Source organism: Narcine bancroftii, chromosome 7, assembly GCF_036971445.1.
Source record: "Narcine bancroftii isolate sNarBan1 chromosome 7, sNarBan1.hap1, whole genome shotgun sequence".
NCBI classification, from domain to species: Eukaryota; Metazoa; Chordata; class Chondrichthyes; order Torpediniformes; family Narcinidae; genus Narcine; species Narcine bancroftii.
In genome coordinates, this window is record NC_091475.1 from 46,471,942 (window position 1) to 46,491,006 (window position 19,065).

General features: G+C 42.4%; 1 long non-coding RNA gene across 1 annotated transcript; it reads right to left on the reverse strand.

Moving 5' to 3' along the window:
* Nucleotides 1-410: 410 nt before the first annotated feature.
* Nucleotides 411-1,647, reverse strand: LOC138739843 (uncharacterized). The gene is made up of 3 exons (XR_011342473.1): nucleotides 1,578-1,647; nucleotides 946-1,118; nucleotides 411-480 (listed from the first exon to the last, which is right to left on the reverse strand). It is a non-coding gene; the product is annotated as an uncharacterized lncRNA (long non-coding RNA).
* Nucleotides 1,648-19,065: the final 17,418 nt, after the last annotated feature.

Below are 19,065 nucleotides of genomic sequence, written 5' to 3' on the forward strand. Positions count from 1 at the left end.
TGGTGCCTCCATTTTCAACCAGTAGTTTACAAACTCTAAACACTTTATAAAAATGAGCACAGACTAACATCGGCTATGGATTTAATGAATCTAATGAATGTATATTGCGTCATTTCTTCTCCCCTACTGTTTTCACCAGTGTAATATTATTTTTAAAAACTCTATTCCAAGATCTCATTCATAAGTTGCCACATTTGTTCAAGAAGGGATTCTGCCATGAAACCTACAGCACCTGAGGTGTAATTCCTCTGCCAGGGCATTGATGGTCAATGGATGAGTAGAATCGCATCTCTTATTCCTAACCCTTGGTTGAAAATGGGCATCTGTCAAAGCTGAAGTCAACTTAATGGCAATTCAACTTGTATTCAGAGAGCAAAGTAATTCTTCTTACCTGAGAGAGGTTTGTTGGATGTGCAGTTAATCCAGAATCCAGGTATTATCTACCAGGTATCACTTCTGAAAGGATCAGAGTATTGGTGGCTGGATAAAAGAGAGGACACCTGCTAGTTCAATCTTCTCCCCAGTAGGTCTCTGCACATGACCTTGTGGCTAGCAAAAACCTACACTGATGAGAGCTGACTTACTAGGTTGCCACTGCATAGACTCAGTTAAAGAAAACGCGGGCACCTTCAGGCCTCAGCTGAGATGATCCTTCTTAAAGTGAGCAGATGATAATGACGTCAGCAATGTCCAAGTCTGGTGTGGTGCGAATAGTGGTGACTGAGCCTCACTGCTCAGGTCATCAGTATCTGCGTCCGTGTACTTTGGATAGATTATTGCGAGGATAGGTTTATTTTGATTTTGGATTGAAAGCGGGTTTGGGTGGCTTGAGTAAAGGAATTCCATGCACCTCCCCCCCCCCCCCCCCACCCGCCCCGGGCCTCTCCTCCCAAGTATTTCCGTTAACCATCAACCTCTTTCATGAACCTTTCATGGTATATTTACCTCATACTGGGAGTTGTTCCCTGACTCCTGATGGATTCTATGTGCCTCTTCCTGCTAACATGTTCTGGAATTCAGAGAACAGCACCCTGTGCACATCCCCGCCTCACTGCTTTCACTCCCTGGCCAACCAAACACTAGGGAGAGGTATGGGTTAGCGTCTTGCAGAAGTGAACCTGAGATGAAAGGAGAAATTGGAAGGGAGAGAAAAAGGGTTAACAGTTGATTCCCATTAATAGGCTGTACATTTTGTATCAGAGAACATAGAACAATTTAGCATAGTACAGGCCCTTCAGCCCTCAAAGGTGTGCCAACCCTAATAAATAAAAGTACTAAACCATCCTTACCCCGTTAACCCCAATTTTTCTTTCATCCAAGTGTCTAAGTCTCTTAAAAGCCCCCAATGTTTCACCCTCCACCACCATCCCCACCATCCTGGCATCCACAACTCTGTCTCCCCTAAACTTCCTTCCCTTAACTTTGTACTATATGTCCTCTGGTGTTTGTTGATCCTGCCCTAGGAAATAGGTGCTGGCTGACCACCATATCTATGCCTCTCAATCTTGTAGACCTCTATCAAGTCTCCTCTCATCCTTCTTTACTCCAGAGAAAAGTCCCAGCTCTGCTACCCTTACCTCATAAGATGTTTCCCAATCCAGGCAACATTCTGGTAAATCTCCTCTGCACCCTCTCCACAGCTTCCACTATTAGAGTATTATAGTGGAGCAGTAATTGAAAATCATGTGAGGATTCTGTAACAAGTGACTGCATTCCTTTCTCACTGAGTCAGAGAAAGTTTTTGAAATTTAATTATTCACACTCATTAAAATGATTGACAGATGTACAGGAGATGAAACCCAACAAGAGCATTTCTCTCTTTTTCCTTCAGCACTCCAATGGCACATTTCTGATTATACTCAGGCCGTTGGGTGTCCAAGGCTCTCAGAACAACCTGTACCCTTTCGGAACTTCCTCAGTTTTGGCCAGACAAAATGTCAGAGAACCTGCTTCCCTTTTCTCTGTGATGCAGTTTACTCCAATCTGTGACATTAACTGAACGTTCGCCTGTCAAATAGACATGGGCAAGATGAGTCTGCTTCTGAGAAGATTTGATGCAATTTTAACATGTGGACAAGTTAAGTTGAAAGGAATGAAAATCAACCTAAACCAACTTGATTGAAGCATCTGAGGGGAGTGATGACTTACCCGCCTGATGTTAAGAGTTCAGTTCTTTGGTGGACACCTATGAAGAGGATAAATATCAGGCAATCACATCATCAGAGAAATGAAAATACTGATGAACTTAATTCTTTAAAGTTGCCCTCTGATTTCAGCTTTAGATTAGGAAGCTCTGCTCCCATGTGGATACCCAAAAGGATGCCAGTAAGACATAATAGAGTTATTATCCATTATCCCTTATATAGAAAGGATATCTCTAAGGTTTTGCAAGAATAAAGAGGCCCTATTGTTTACGATGACCCAACCCCTTTGATATCCTCTTGAAAGGAGTTGCTGGCAGACTTTAGTGCTGTATTTTCTTTTGAAAATACTTTGAAAACAGAATCAGATGGGGGGAGGGGTGAAGCAAATGGGGAAAGGAGGAGACTGCGAGCTTATAAAAAGCCCTTTTGCTTGACTCTATAGCCACAATTTAGACCTAGTGCTTAGTAATCGGAGGATGAAACTGTTCTGCTAATGCTGGAGAAGAGTGTGGAGACATTGTTTGAGGGTTGAAATTATACGGTTGTTAATGTTACTTAAGCATTTTATGTTAAAATGGTTCTATATGTGTCATTGTATTGTTGTAACATGGATACAGCCAAAAGCATGCTCCACTTGACACAACACCAGTGACCTTGAGAGAGTATTTAGAGTCGTAGAGTCATACAGGTCAGAAACAGACCCACTGAGCCTGCTTTAGTCCCACTTACCTGCATTAGGCCCATACCCTCTAATCCCCTCCTATTCATTTTGTTATCCAAGTGTTTCTTAAAGGCGGCTAACATAGCTGCTTCTACCACTTTGTCTGGCAACATGTTCCATGTGCCCACCACCCTCACCTTATAGTTATGCTGTCTCATCTTAGGTTGTCCTATTCAAAGAAGCAAACTATCACTATTCTCCTTACCTCCGTCCACAATTTTACAATTACAAAGTCTTGGCAAGCAGCAGAACGACCAGAGAAGTTTCAAGCAAGCAGCATCAAGGACTGGAAAGGCTCCGCAGACCTTGCAGGTCCTGTTTCCATGTGGGATGCATGCTCCCACTTGTATCTGGTGCAACTCCCACCTGATCATTGGACCCTCTTCTGCCCTCATTGGACCCTCTTCTGCCCTCATTCTCACCACCAACTTTGCCTCCTTGCCAAGTGTTGGGAGATTGTAATTCTGCTCCATCTTTCCGCCAGGTGATGTCCCCCACTGGATTCAAGGAGAAGATGCCTCCAAGGCTAAAAATGGGGGTTGACAAGGACCTGATGCTCACTCTGCTCTCTTTTCTCCCTCTGTTTTTCTACAACTCAACTCAACTGCTATTGCTGATTCAGTGTTGGAAGGATGAATGGATGGATATTTTTTTCCTCTCGCCCTTCTTCTTTTCCTGTCTTGGAGCTGATGGCCCTTAGTAAGAAGGCACTGTTTCATGGTCATTTGCTGCCTTGATGTGAAATGGCAACTCATTAGTTACCATATAGTGAGTGTCTCTGAATATTTCTAGTACTGGTCATCATATGCCACTCTGATTTCGTCATCACTCAATACACAAGGATACTATAGGGTCTGGATGATAAGAATCAAATCTCAGAACATTGGGAGTGAGCTGAGGCAAATCAAACCACAGGCACCAACCTTCCATGAGATCATCCGAGGTTCCTCCTTCAAAATATATGGCTTCCCCTCTGCTACCATTAGCTCAGCCCTCACCCACATATCCTTTATTGCCCGCACATCTGCCCTGGCCCCCTCCACCCTTGTCTTTACCCACCAGCCTTCACATCCTCTGCCATTTCCACCACCACCAGACACCTCACCTCTCCTCCCTCTCTACCTTATGCAGGGATCACTCCCTCCCCCATCCATTCCTCCATTCCCACCAATTGCCCCCTTGGTATCTACCCCATGAATGCAAGAAATGCTATACTTGCACCCATTCCTTCTCCTCCCTCATGCAGAGAGGACCAACACTTCACGTGAACATGCAGGGATCGTCTACTGCATCCAGTGCTTCCATTGTGCTCTCTACATCAGAGAGTCTGGTTGCAGACTGGGAGATCACTCCACTAAGCACCTTCTCTTTGTTCACTGCAATAACGTGGATCTCCTAGTGGCTACCCATTTTAATTCCCCATCACATTCCCATCCTGAAATATCTGCCCATGATCTCATGCACTGCCAGACTGAGCATATTGGAGGAACAACACCTCATCTTCTGTCTGGGCACCCTCCAATCAGATGACATTGACATCAACTTCTCCTGTTTCTATGTCCCCCCCCCCCTTCCCCCACCCTTTCTTACCACTTCCTCTATTCTTATCTCTCCCTTCCTCCAGCTCTGCATTCACAGAGCCTCCCCCCCCCCCCCACCCCCCCACCCCCATCAATCCTCACCTTTCCTCTCCTGTCCTGTCCTCTTATCCATGTCCAATTAGCACTTTTGTCTGTGGGCCTGTGCTCCACCCCAACCCCTGCCCTTTCTTCCCTCCTCCCCCCAGCCTTTTTCTTCAGGCACAAGCCTGCTTTTTGCCCACACTTTGAAGTTGGTTATCTTTCTTTATCTCCTGTGGATGCTGAGTGACCTGCTGAGTTCCTCCTGCATTTTTATGTTTTTACAGATCCAAAAAGGTGCTCATAGAACTCTGATTTAAAGTGTACACATCTGACTCTGCTGGGCATCAGATCTTTCACCTGTTGTGGGGAAAACCAGTTCAAAACAATCAAATTGGCATTGTCCTCAATGTTCTATCTGATCCCCCAGGAATAACACTGTTACATTTTGAAAGCTGATGTCATAGCCTAGGCTTGTATTCTTGGGGGTGTCCTTCGGGAGATTCAAATATATTATTGTTTTCTCCTCTTATCAGATTCCAGCCCTTACTTCCACACCTCACTCTGCTCTACCTGTATCATCTTTCAACTGTTAAGCAAGAAAGTTTGCAGGCGCTTGGGTTGAGTGCAATGGCCACAAACGTGCTGGAGAAACTTAGCAGATCATGCAGCTTCTACAGGAAGTAAAGGGTAACCAATGCTTCAGGCATGAGTCCTTTGTCTAGGGGCTCAAGCCCAAAACATTGGTAATTTTCCACCTGACTCTTTGTTTCCTCTTCTCTCTCCCACCCTTTTTCTGACACCTGTCAATCAACTGCCCTTGTCCATCATCCTTCACTCCTCCCTGGTACATCAAACCCCACTGTCTCCAGTTTAACACCTCCCACCCTGCCCACATTATATCTCCCCTCTGCGCTCTCAGTCTTGACAATAGTTCTGGCCTAAAACATTGACCATTCTTTTTCTCCCTCTGATGCTGTTTGGCCTGCTGATTCTTTTTTGGAGATACAGCACGGTAACAGGCCCTTCCAGCCCATGAATCCACGATGCCCAAATACACCCATGCGACCAATTAACCTACCAACCCACACATCTTTTGAAATGTGAGAGGAAACCGGAGCACCTGGAAGAAACTCATGTGGACACAGAAAGAACATACAAACTTATTAGAGATAGAGCAGGATTTGAACCCAGGTCACTGGTGCTGTAATAGTGTTGTATTAACCATTATGCTAACCAGATTATTTAAGGATTTGATAGATCAGACAAAAAACTATCTTCAGAACAAGGGATTATAACCTGGAAGTTATTGTGACACTGTTCAGAGTTTATGCCAAGGCATACAAGGCAACAGAAGTCTGGAACAATGTTAATGGTAAACAGAAGCAAGATCTCTAGACTATTGTTAAGAAAGCTATTCAAGCAAAGCATCCAGCAAATTAATTTAACCTTCATTTCTGAATCAGAAATGGTTGGTTGTGTTTACTGCCAAACTAAAGTTCCAGCAGTTGTGGCTGTCATTATCCAAAGCTGAAGAGCTAACTGGAAGATTATCAGGTCGCGAGGCAGCTGCCTCTAACATTGCATAGGACTTGGAACCTCATCTTCTCCTTGCTGTGTCTTTGCCCCTTTCCCCCCCCCCCCCCCACCCCCCTACTCCACTCCTCTCTCCCAGTCACACCATTTCTTTCACCTTTTGTCAACCAAATTAAGGCAAATTTGTGCTCTGAGATCCAGGCACTAGGAACTTAGTTGAGACATGACAACTAAGGGTCTTTTGTTCCTTCAGTCTGGTCCACATTAAAATAGAAATGGTTCTCTAATATTGTGTAAAAGAGGAGGGTCGTAAGGCCAGTGGATGACATTGAGCCAATAAGCAATCTGCAGACATCAAGCAGCACTTATTATGCTTCATATATATCCAGTACTTGGACCATTTGAGGGAGTTCCAAATAATCACAAAGGTATAAGAGAGAAAATTTTGCCTCATTTCTGCCTAAACCCTTTGGATTCCATGACCCAATTTTTAGAGACAACCAAGAAGTGCATTTACTCCAAGTCTGAGTTTTCAGGGGCTGCTTTCATGCCTAACCATCAGGTGGTTCGTACTGGTGTTCATACCGTGGTAAATATTATAAATGATTAAAAATGCTGGAGTCCAAAGGGTTAAACGGGTAACATATTGATATAACAGGTAACATACAGTTGCGACTCTGGCTCGACGCTCCCAGAAGAGGAAACATTCTCTGGTCTGTGAAGATCCCTCAGAATTTTATATTTTTCAATCAAGTCTCCTCTCACTTTACTGAACAGTGGATATATATATCAATGAGAGCTCTTCTACATTGGAAAACTTAAATGCATATTGAATGTTTGTTTTGTGGAACACCTGCATTCTGTTCCAATGGACAGCTCTGAGCTTCCCGTTAATTGCCTGCCATTTCGATTCTTCATCCATTCCCACTCCGTCCTTTCAGACTATGGCATCCTGAATTGTCAGAGTGAGGCCAAATACACCTCATCTTCCCCAGGCACATTGCCCTCTTTTGGATTCTCTACTGACATCTGCAACTTCAGGTGATTTCATCTCTCAGTCTGTATCAGTCTCCACCTGTGATATTAGCTCAGCATGGTTTAGCCATGTCTTTGCTCTTGGTTTCTCTCTCAGAGTGGAGGATGTCTTCCTTCTGCAGCTCCTTCAGTCCTTTGTATATATATTCTGACTCATTAACTGGTCTCACTTTATGGCAGACTGTGTTTTTACCCTAATTCAGAGGCCCTTTCTCCACCCTCTCTACTCTTTAACAAGCTTCTCTGGTCTTCTCCAAGATCTGTCATTTCCCTCAGATGCAAGCTGACCTGCTGAGTAAGTCCGACAATCTCTGTTTTTATTCCAGTGGAAACAAACTTTGCTCCTCCAACCTTTGCTCATAAGACAGCCTGCCTATTCCAGGTATTCCAATTGTGGCCGGGCACAATTTCAATGCCATTTACAAGTTTTCTGATGACACCACAGTTGTTGGCAGAATCACAAACGGCAATGAGGAAGTGTACAGGAGGGAGATAGATCAGCTTGTTGAATGGTGTAACGACAACCTTGGGTTCAGCTTCAGCAAAATCAAGGAGATAATTGTGGACTTCAGGGGGAAATCAGGGGAACACGACCCAGTCCTCATTGAGGGCTCAGTAGTGGAGAGGGTCAAGAACTTCAAATTCCTGGATGTCAATATCTCCGAGGAACTGTCCTGAAGCCTCCATGTTGATGCAATCACAAAGAAGGTTCACTGGCGGTTATACTTTGTGAGGTGTCTGAGGAGATTCAGTATGAAACTGAAGACTCTCAAAAACTTCTACAGGTGTACCATGGAGAGCATTCTGGCTGATTGCATCACTGTCTGCGATGGAGGTGCCAACTCTCAAGACAAGAATAAACTCCAGAGGCTTGTTAACTCGGCCTGCAACATCACAGACTTCACTCCATTGAGGACATCCTCAAAGACACCCCCCCCCCCCCACCACCTCTTCACTCTGCTACCATTGGGATAAAGGTACAGGAGCCTAAAGTTGAGCATTCAGCGGCACAAGGACAGCTTCTTCCTCACTGCCTTCAGGTTCCTGACAATCAATGGACCAAAGACACTGCCTTATTTTTTGTGCACTTTTTTTCTATAATGTTGTAAGATGGGTATAATATGAATGGACTAAGACGCTGCTGTAAAACTCTAAATTTCATTGACTAGTTCATGACAATAAATTCTGATTCTGTAGTATTCTAACCTTAATGAGCAGAACAGTTAGCGTAGCCGTTTGTGCAACGCTGTTACAGCGCCAGCGACCAGGACCAGGGTTCGAATCCCGCACTGCCTGTAAGGAGTTTCTGTGTTCTCCCCGTGTCTTCGTGGGTTTCTTCCGGGTGCTACATTTTCCTCCCACTGTTCAAAAATGTTCTGGGCCTGTAGGTCAATTGGATGCAATTGGGGCAGCACAGGCTCAAGGGCCAAAAGGGTCTGTGACTATGCTGTGCGTCTAAATTTAAAATTAACATATAACTTTAACATTTAAGCAGGCCCTTTGCCCACCAAGCCCCTTCTGACCACCACTCACACGTTAACACCAATCCCACAGTAATTCCATTTTATTCTCCCTGCATTTCCATCAATTATCCTACTCAACAATCTCTACATCTACCTCCTTCAGAACTCAAGGGGGCATTCCATCTAGGCCGGGAGACTTATCTACTCTTAGACCATTTAGTTTCCCAAATACCTTCTCTCTCATAATCTTGATTGCACTCACTAGTGAACCAGAAGTTTTTACCATGGCCAAGTAACTCACAAACCAGAGCACCTGGAGGAAAGCACACAGTCACATGGAAGTGTTCAAACTCCACACAGACAGCACCCAGGGTCAGGCTCAACCTGTAAGGCAGCGGATCTGTCAGCTGCATCTCTGTGCATTATTCAAGACACTTAGTACTCAAAATGAACATGGGTGAGGTATATCTAAGCAGAATGGTTGGCTGTCAGTGTAGCCATTCTTGGAATTGTAAAGGTAGAAAAAAGTGGCAGTGTGCAGCTGACAAGTGAATTTTTTTATTGCTTATTCTTTCAGGGCTTGTGATCATTGCCAGCTAAGTTAGCGTCACTCCTCACCTCCAACTGCCCCTGAGCAGAATGGCTAATTCAGAGAGCTATTAAAAATCTTTCTTTTTCAATCTTTTTATTATTATTATAATTTATAAACACATACAGTTCAAAGAGATATAAAAAATACATAGTAAGTAATGAATTAATACAGAGATATTAAACAATAATATTTCAAAATAAAAATATATCATTAAAAAAAATCAACCAAGAAAAGACAGTACATTTCCATCTGTGAGTGACAAACAGTAAAACAGTGCTCTATTTACCTCAATGAGGATGCACAAGGTATACAGTGCAGAAGCAGGCCATTCCGCCCAACCAATTCATGCTGGTGTTCAGGCCCCACTAAGGCTGCCTTCATCTCAATTACCCTGTATTTCCTTCTCCCTCTTGTGGTTGCCCAGCTTCCCTTTGAAGGCATCTATACTATTTATTTCGAACCTTCCCTGTGGTAGTGAGTTTCACATAATCACTGCTCTTTGGGTAAAGAGTTCCCTGTCAACCATTATTCCTGATAAGTTTCAGAATTTAAGTATCTGGAAGTTAAACTCCCCTGGTTGTATGGTGGGATTTGAATTTGTGTTCAGATCAGTAATTCTTGAATACTATTTCAGTCATGGAACCACATTGTCACTGTATAGTTAAGGAATTATCTACAGAAAGCAGTATACAAGCTCTGAATTCTGGATGTCAACATGAATGCTTGTGTTAGTTGGAGGAAGCTTGCTTGCGAGTCCAAATGTTGCAGAATCTTTTGCTTTAATTCATAACTCTCACAGCTGCGGAATAGTTGGAATACAGGTCATTTAGCCCAGTTTATTATCCTTTATGTGTTTCGGAGAGTAATTGTGCCCTGTGGGACTCAATCTGAAAAAACATTCGTCTGCAGAGTAATTAGACCCACTGAGTAGAAAACAAAAGGAGCTTCTTGGTTCATAGTGAACAAACCCTGACCCCAGTGTACGCTGGAGGTTTCAATGGACTGGGAGCTGTAGAGTGTGACTCATACCAATTGCCTGCAACATTGCTGGGGAGGGAACAAACATCGGGTTAAAGGCCAGCTGGCTTGCATGAAAATTTTGCAAGGCATGTTCAAAGTTGGAGTAAGCTGGTGGAAATATAACGAGACTTGAACAAATTCAAAGCAGATGTTTTATAAGAAAGGAATCTGTGGTTTGATGTTCAAATTTCACTCTTCACCCCCCACAACCCACTCCGCACCCCATGTACACCTTCCCTTAGACATTCTTTTCATTATCTTTTACTACCCTGTGAACTAAAAACAGAAAAAGCAACAAATACTGAGCAAGTCAGGTACAGTGGAAAAAAGAAATAGTGTTAACATGTCAGATTGGAGGTCGGAATTGCCAAGGTAGCACTTGAATTTCCAAGGTGGTGAATACCACAGGCTGCTCTCAGGTTACAGGGCATGACCTCTGCAATCGAACAAGCTCCCATAGTATTAAATTAAAAAATCTGACATAGGAGTAAATGTTCATTCCCACCAATGGCAGAACTACCTTCCTCTTTCCCCCAATCTTAGTAATTTATCCGTCCTGTGTGCTTTTGATGCCATTCATTGCACCAACTTAGATATTTGGTTGCCAGATTGAGCGACTTTTGTATATTTTCTGACATACGGACAAAATCGATTTATAGGGGTCTGGCGGACCTGTCTGTTTGGAGTAGTGTGGACGGTATGATGGTCAACATGGACAGAAGTCATGTTTCTGTACTGTATGGCTGTATTGCCAGAAAGGCAGAACCCATTTCCGTCAACTGTATCCAATATCACTTGCATCATTTGATTTTTCCTTCTCTCCAACAAACATTCATTTTTGTTCCCTTTGCCCCACTTTCTTTGCAGCCTGCTTTATCTCCAGAATTTCCAACTTCCGGTGCAAATCACTGACGAGAAACATTAACTGGATTTCTTTTCGACAGACACTACCTGGTCTGCTCAGTATTTCTGGCAGGTTATATTACATTGTTCTGCTTAACTTCCAATGTCATTGGATGAAGAAGAGCAAATCTGCAGCAGAAACTGTGCTAAGGAAAAACAACTGTTGATTCACAGTTTATTTTGGAGTCAGTGATAATCATATATTCCTATTATTTTGAAAAGCCAGGAAAATATCTTTGATGACACTGATGCAGCAGGCAGAGCAACTATCAACCCAGGCCTAATCCTGACTTCTGGAGCAGCCTGTGTGGAGTTAGCACAGCCTCTCTAGTTCCCTCCCACATCCCAAAGATGTGCATTTGGATGATTCATTGGCCACTGTACATAGCCCCTCATGGTAGAATGTGGGAGGGACATACTGGACATGCATGGGAAATAAGGCTGGGATCTGTATAGTTTGTCCTTGATCATTGCCCTGGGCTCAGTGGGGTGAATGGGGCTGTTTCTGTAGAATTCTGTGAATCCACTGGTTCTTTATCTATGTAGTTTTAAGCAAAAGACGTGATGACCAATTTGGTTCCATTGTAATCTTACAAACTAGTTCCGCAGTATGCCCTAGTTAGAAAGTAAGTTTGAGATTATCAGAAGGGGCAAGCAATATAAAATGGTGCAGTCGCTTCTTAAAGTACCTACTATTTCCATTTGACATTTCTGGTGCTTGCCTCTTACTTTAAGGTAAGCCCACATTTTGTTAATTTTTACAGTCAGTATAATGGCACACACGTTGACAGCTTTGAATTAAAAAAACGGAGGAGTGTTTCATCAGAGATTTAAAACAGTTGGTTAAAAATGGGGAAGATGAGAAAAGTTTTTACTCAGAAAATCATTACGATTTGGAAGGCAGTGCCTGAAACTTTCATCAACAACTTTCAAATGGGGACTGTATAATTTATCCACAAAAGCAAAAGAAACTTGGCTGCGCATTAAATATGGGGAAGTCTAAGAATGAGGATGGAACTTAACGGTAGCTCTTACAAAGAGCTGATGCCGTTACAACAGGCAAAATGGCTTCTTTGAAGCCCAAGTTGCTCAAATTGTGGGAAATGTAGGGAATTGCCTCAGATTTTTTTCTTTCCTGCTAGCAATCAAGGAAATGTAAAACACTTTAGATCTGCAGGATTTGCAGGTGAAATAAGCAGGAGAATTGTATCATCACAGCAGAATCACACAATCTTCTATTGTGAAATGCAGGGGCAGTGAAATTAACTGAAATTAGCAAAGTTGAAATTCCAGGAATGATGGAGGAAATGAGAGAGACTAAAGAGTCAGCCTTGACATTTCAGATGCTGTGCTCTTGAAATAAAGCCAAAAAATCCATACTCTTCCTAGAAATTTAGCAAATCATGTTTCTAAATAGCAGCTCATTACAGTCCTTCCAACGATTGCAATTCAACGACATAATGAATGCTATGCGGCTCCATCACTTTTGCCAAATATACACTTATAAGTTTGCAATGGTGTCCTCTTTAACGTCTCTCCACTGAGTTTGATCCAAAGCACTCATCACCTTTTATGGAATATTATTAAATATCTCTTCCCTGATTCTGAGCCTAAATGATTGAATCACCTTTCCTGCAATCACCACCTGCTTGCAGAGTTACGTCAAAAACTGAAATACAACCCTGATTTATCACATGCCGATTTATTATCAGCTTTTCATAGATAATTTGATTCAACATGGCATCCAGAATATGGGCTTGTAAGGTGAGGAAAGTGGACTCCAGGGATCAAGCAGCATCTATGGAGGAAAATGGATGGTTGACATTTGGGGTTGGAAGCTCAGAAAAGGGAGAGGGAAGAACAGGTGATATTAAAGAGAAAGGAAGGAGAAGTGGATGATAGGCGGACCATGGAGGGGTGAAGGACGATAAAAAGATGGGGGTGGGAGGAAGGAGCCAGGGATATGTTGGGAGGAGTGTGTGGGTGAAGAAAAGAATTGGGTAACAGTAGCTCATGGGGTTGGAAAAAAGGGGCCTAGGAGAGATAAACAAGAAACTCTGCGGAAGCTGGTGCTGAGTGCAGGGAACAGAAGTGCTGGAGAACCTCAGGAGATCACACAGCATTCAGAGAAAGTAAAAGGCAGTGGATGTTCTGTGCCCGAGCCCTGCTTCAGGAGGGCCATGTAGATGACCTAGGTGAGAGGAGAGAGAAAGTAGCAAGTTAATTGAAATTGAAGAATCAATGTTCATGCCATTGGATTTTAGACAGCCCTGGCAGATTATGAGATGTTGTTCTTTAAATTTGAATTTATCCTCGCCCAGGCAATGGAGGAGTGGGAATAGAGAGGGGGATTGAAATGGCTGCCCACCAGCAGCTCTAGCTGACCCATGAGGACAGAGCTCAGCAATGCTAATATTTGTTTTCATAAATATCTTCTGTAAACCTGGCCTCGTTTAAAATCCTGTTACCTATCTCCTCACTCACTCCAAGCTCTCATAAACAAATCCAGCCATACTCTCATTATGCCTTATCTCTGTAATCTGCTTCTTTCACCGCTCCCTGCAGGGGCATATGGTGGGTGAACTGATAGGATATGCACTTCCCTCAAAAAAGATAATGTGTGCTTTAATTTTACTTGAGATTATAATTAATATTGACAAATACTACATGCTTTTCATATTTCTGGCTTTAATGAATGGAAATGAGGAGGGTGGTGAATTTGTGGAATTCGCTGCCCAATGAAGCAGTGCAGACTACCTCAGTCAATATATTTAAGGTTGGATAGATTTTTACATATTAGGGGAATTGAGGGATATGGGGAAAAGTCAGGTAATTGGAGATGAGCCTATCATCAGATCAGCCATTGAATGTCAGGGCAGGCTTAATGGATCGGATGGCCTATTACTTCTCTTATTTGTTATGTTCTCACCAAATTTTCTTTCCTAAATTTGGAGGGTCTTAAATTTACCCTTTGCTGGGAGGGAGCAGGCATTAAAGCTTGTAACTTCTTCATGTTCCTGACCCTGTAACTCACAGATGTTCTTATGTAATGCTACTCAGAGGTCATATCTTTAACACCATAGTATACGCCACTCATCAGTCATCCCATTTTCATTCCCTTTACCAATTTATTAATTGATACCATTCATAAATATTCTGCTAATCAACACATCAAAACCACAGTCCTTAACAAATTCCCCTCCTGACACATTCATCAACCTGCACTCATCCATATCCCTCACTTACAGACACATCCTGCATCCATCAACATTCCCACAACTAATCCATGCTGCCATTAGCAACCCTCTGGTTTCCCCTTGTGCCATGTCTGCTGCAGAGATAGGAGTGAATTGGATGCATGTCGTTCCTTCATTATTAATGGAAAACATCCCAAGGAGTTTTGCATCGGCAAATGGGCTGGTGAACAAAAATGGGCAATTAGAAGAGGTAACTCAAAACTTTAATGAAATGCTTTTGCGTTGGATTTTGAAAGGTTTAGGGAAGAAATTTTGGAATTGGCATTTTAATTGGGTGGCACGAGTTTCAACGACTGGCTTCTACCATGTTGTAAATAAATGTTAAATTTAAGTGGCTAATGAATCTGCAATTTTGCAGAATCCACAAAAGTGAAATATCAGAAGAATAAACTTATTACAGAGGGGGAGGGGAGTTTTGAGCTAAATACTAGAAACAAAATTTTTTGACAATTGTCATTTAAACATCAGAAAACCAATGTGAAGCTAATGAGTGCATTTTTTTTGTAGTTGTTTTGGTGCTGTGGAATCTGTCTTGCATTAACAACAGGATGAGTTCCAGATTCAGGCTCTTAGTGTAAATCCACAATGTATTCAAGATATTGCTACAAAATGAACTGTGCTGTGATTAAAGAAGCAGTACCTCCCTCATTGGACTTGTCAGCCACAAACGAGCCTGCAGCTGACGTGGACATTTACCCCTCCATAAATCTTCGTCCGCGAAGCCAAGCCAAAGACCTCCATACAGATGCAATTGAATGACCTTTTATTGTTGAAATGCCATAAGCAAGACAACATCCAAGTTACTTAAATGCACTTCATTGTCCCAAAAATGATGGATGTTCCAATAATTCTGATTTTGCTTCCAAGAAATGAACTGCAAAATTTTCATTAATTTTGGACTATATAATTGTGGTGGTACACCACTGGCCTATTGCAGGGGGCAACCTCTGTACCTACAGGAATGTAAGGGGACAGGACAACACCTGGCCGGCTGCCAATCAGTCGGCCTGAATGGATCAAGTCCCACCTAGTCAGGTGTCAATCACCCTCCGGGATATAAGCCTGCGTCGGCCTCCCGAGGCCTCACACTGAGTTGCTGCAGCCACAGCCAGCCTGGCTCTGTGGAGGTTTTTGTGGATTAAAACTTGTTGTTCAGTCTTCACCTTGTGTGTGTCTGATTCTGTCTAACAGGAGACTGCAATAGTCATTTGATTTAGGAGTGTTTGACTGCTGTACCTAATGAAAATAAAAAGTACTTTTCTCCTCCAAAATTAATATCCAGCATCTCAGCAAGTCTAAGGATTACCTAGATAAAACAATGGTCGTTTGCTTTTGACTATCGGCTGAATAGGATAATGGGTAACTGAGCACATTAGTTCAATAAAGCAGCACCATCTGCTTTACTTAGAACTCCTGTAACCTCGGGAAGCACTTCAGTTGGCACAATGGTTTATTGAGCTGGGGGACACGAGAGACTGGTAGTTCAAATTGCAGTCCAAAAGCCAATCTGGATGTGTGCACATCTATGGATGTCAAATGAGAATGGAATTTAAGTCAGCTGTGAATTTAAGTCACCTGCAATACTCTCTGATTTTCCCTACCCAGGAATATCCAAGTGTTTGCATTTTGCAAAATTGACAGCTAACATTTGATCAGTTTGTGTTATTCACATTCCAAATGCTGAATGAGGTTTATTTTCCTGTTTGTTGGGCCTGGACTTTTCCTTTCTTTCTCCCCTTTCTCAAAGACGACATGCCGGAAAATGAAACTGTGATACAATCAATGATGAATCTGCTTGGTTCAAGTGCATCACCATCACATTGTGCTAATCTGTCTAATCCAATTACATTTCCTTAATAATCCTTGACTCACTACTTTCACAAGCAATTAATATACAATCATATGTATGGAATTTATCCAACAGGAGTTTTGACAGATAGTACTATGTTAGCCATAATCTCTGTAAATAAAAATTTGCAAACTTTGTGAATCACACTTGTGAACACTATTTCTTAAATGTCATCTAATGAATTTGACCCCAACAGATGTCAAAGCCCTCGGGAATAGAGAAAGGAAAATTGGAAACCAAACGGTAACATGAGCCACCACAGCTGAACTTATATGGACATTTTTAAAACAATGTTACTCGTTTCAAGTGGTTTGATGGAAAATAAGGTCACTCTATGAGCTTCCATTCAAAATGAAACCAACGTCTTTATCCCAATAGTGAAGTCATAGCCCCAAAAGAAAATAAAGACTGCAATTCTGTCACTGGCAAGAGGCAAGGTAGGCGCAGAGAGCCAGCACCTGAGGATTTGTAGCATCGCACAGCAAAGAAGGAGAAACCTCAGCCTGTGCTTTCTCTTTGAACAAGCTGTTATAAAGGTCTCTCCAAAACCTTGCAAATATTTTCTTTTCAAATATTTGTCCAATTTTTAAAATTCCTATTGAATGAAGTCCTTCAGCTTGTTATCAGTTATTCCATAACAGTCTGCTGAGTAAAAAAAATCCCCTTTGGCTCTTGTGTCGATTTTATCACATCTGTGTCGCCCAGTGACCAGACTCTTTGCCAGTGAAAATAGCCTCTTTGTAATCTGAGTTAATCAAAGATCAAATGAAAAAGTTTATTCATGCTGCTTACAGCTTTAGGACAAATGAATTGCAAGCCACTCCCTCCAAATATTGCTTAGCAGTGACCTTGTTAAAACTATGGCTACTTTTTCACCACTTATAGGGGAAAAACAAGGTTTAGAAGTGCCTGAGGAGATATTCAATTAAAAACATTGGGTTTAATTTGAATTGAATTTGATGGCTCAGGTGGAGCAGAAGTGGCCCCAGTGGCTCCGTATTGCACTTGGTCTCAGCCTACAGACGGGTTAATGCTGTGCTCCATGCTACCTTACTGCAAAATTAGGGCAATTACACTGTCAGCATGTATCGTTCTTCAGCTGAACCCTGCTCTTCATTAGCACTGAGTTTGAGCAACAGGTAAACAAATCAAACTCAGAGCAGCACCTTGCACGCTCGGCCGGTGACATTTATTATTTTCATTCTGAGGAGGAAAGGTTGAAGCAATAGTTCAAGAGCATCATGGGAGTAAGAAGGAACAAAACAGCAATGCATTTGGGATGGATAATTAACCATTCTTGCCAGTGGATTAAGATTTCCCAGATCTCTGGGACTGGAGCAATATGCACTCTGGTGATCCCAAATGTATTTTGGATTCCTTGGATTGAACAGACTAAGTTTTAAAGATGAGAACAAGACAAGTTAGTTTTTTACAGAAGCTCAAAGCTGTGTGACACTTAGCGTCAAGTTAATAAAATAACCATGGTCACCCTGGCAATTGTTTTGCTGAATGCACTAAATGTGTAACTCATTCCTTTTTCCTCTCTTCCTGTGCATTCCACTAATCTGGACATTAGTTGGAAGAAATGTGATCTGTCTGAAATAACCTGATAACCACTGGATTTCTGGTTTCAGTTCATTAACCAAGGCCAGATGCTCCCACAGCAGAAGTCTGTCTCCTCAGGGATTTGTGCACCTGGACACAGGACAGATGCCTAACTGCTCCTCCAGGCTGAGGTCACTTATTTTCTAACCAACAACCCCTGACTAGGGGGAGGATGTGGGGAAGCAGGCTGGCCATTAGACATTCTATAAAAGCTGTCCTGGAAGATCACCATGCTGAAAGATCAGCCCTGTGTAAATAGGTGCTTGGCGTTCATCAGGCTCCATATTGTTCCTTCTATTCCATAAGGCAGCCGAGTATTAGCACATCATTCAAGGTGTACACCCTTCTGGGAGAGGGAAAGTGTCCACATTTTTCTCATCCCACATGAAGTAGTTATTGGGGGCACTTAAAAATGTGGTAATTGAAAGAAGTTGGAATGGAAGGTTATGAGGAACCAGCACAGAGGAGGAACTGAGACCAGGACAGGTCAGCTGTCAATGTGGAGTAGATGGGCAGGCACAAGGTGTCTGATGACCTTCTCTTACAATTTTCTTCTTGCATTCAGGCACTCACCTTAACTATTTGAAGCTGACTGCTCCCCACTTCTCTCACACTGCCAAGCTTTCCAGGTTGTGGAAAATTCTGGGCAGCAACCCTGTTTGAAAACAGTTTTTTAAACACCAGCCTCACCACACTGAAAAAAATTAAGATATGATGTGCTTAGTCCACAGAGTGGAGGGGAAAGTTTGTTGAGGGGAATGTAAAACCCCACATAGTTCAAGGCTTTGTACTTGGCTTTTAATTATTACCTCCCTGCTTCCTTCAAAGATGTAGGGTCATTGTCTGTCTTCAGTTAGTTGATACAGTGAATGCTTGAGAATGTTTATTGTATTCAGGATAGAAATTTAACGACACTGTGTTTATGTGTGTATTGTATTGAATTTAATTAGAAACTTACCGTACATTTTGTGTAGGTCACTATACAGGGCCTCTGGTATCAATTTACATGGACTGAATGCAAACTACATGCATCTCCTATTTGACTGTTATTTCTACTGTTCATTTGTGTAGGCAATTGCCAGTGGATGGGATGGGCCATATACACTGGATAGACCTTTTCATTGAATGTGAGGCTATTTCTTAAAGTGCCCTGCATGATGGTGCCCAAGTATCACGGTATCATAGGTAGGGGCCCTTTAAGTTATATATTTGCTCACCTGTTCACACCTCCCTTAGCTCCATTGTCATTTTCCTAATGCTTTCGGCTAATTTGCAACCATTTCTACTCTTCCCCATAAGTGGCCATCAGATCATGATCCCA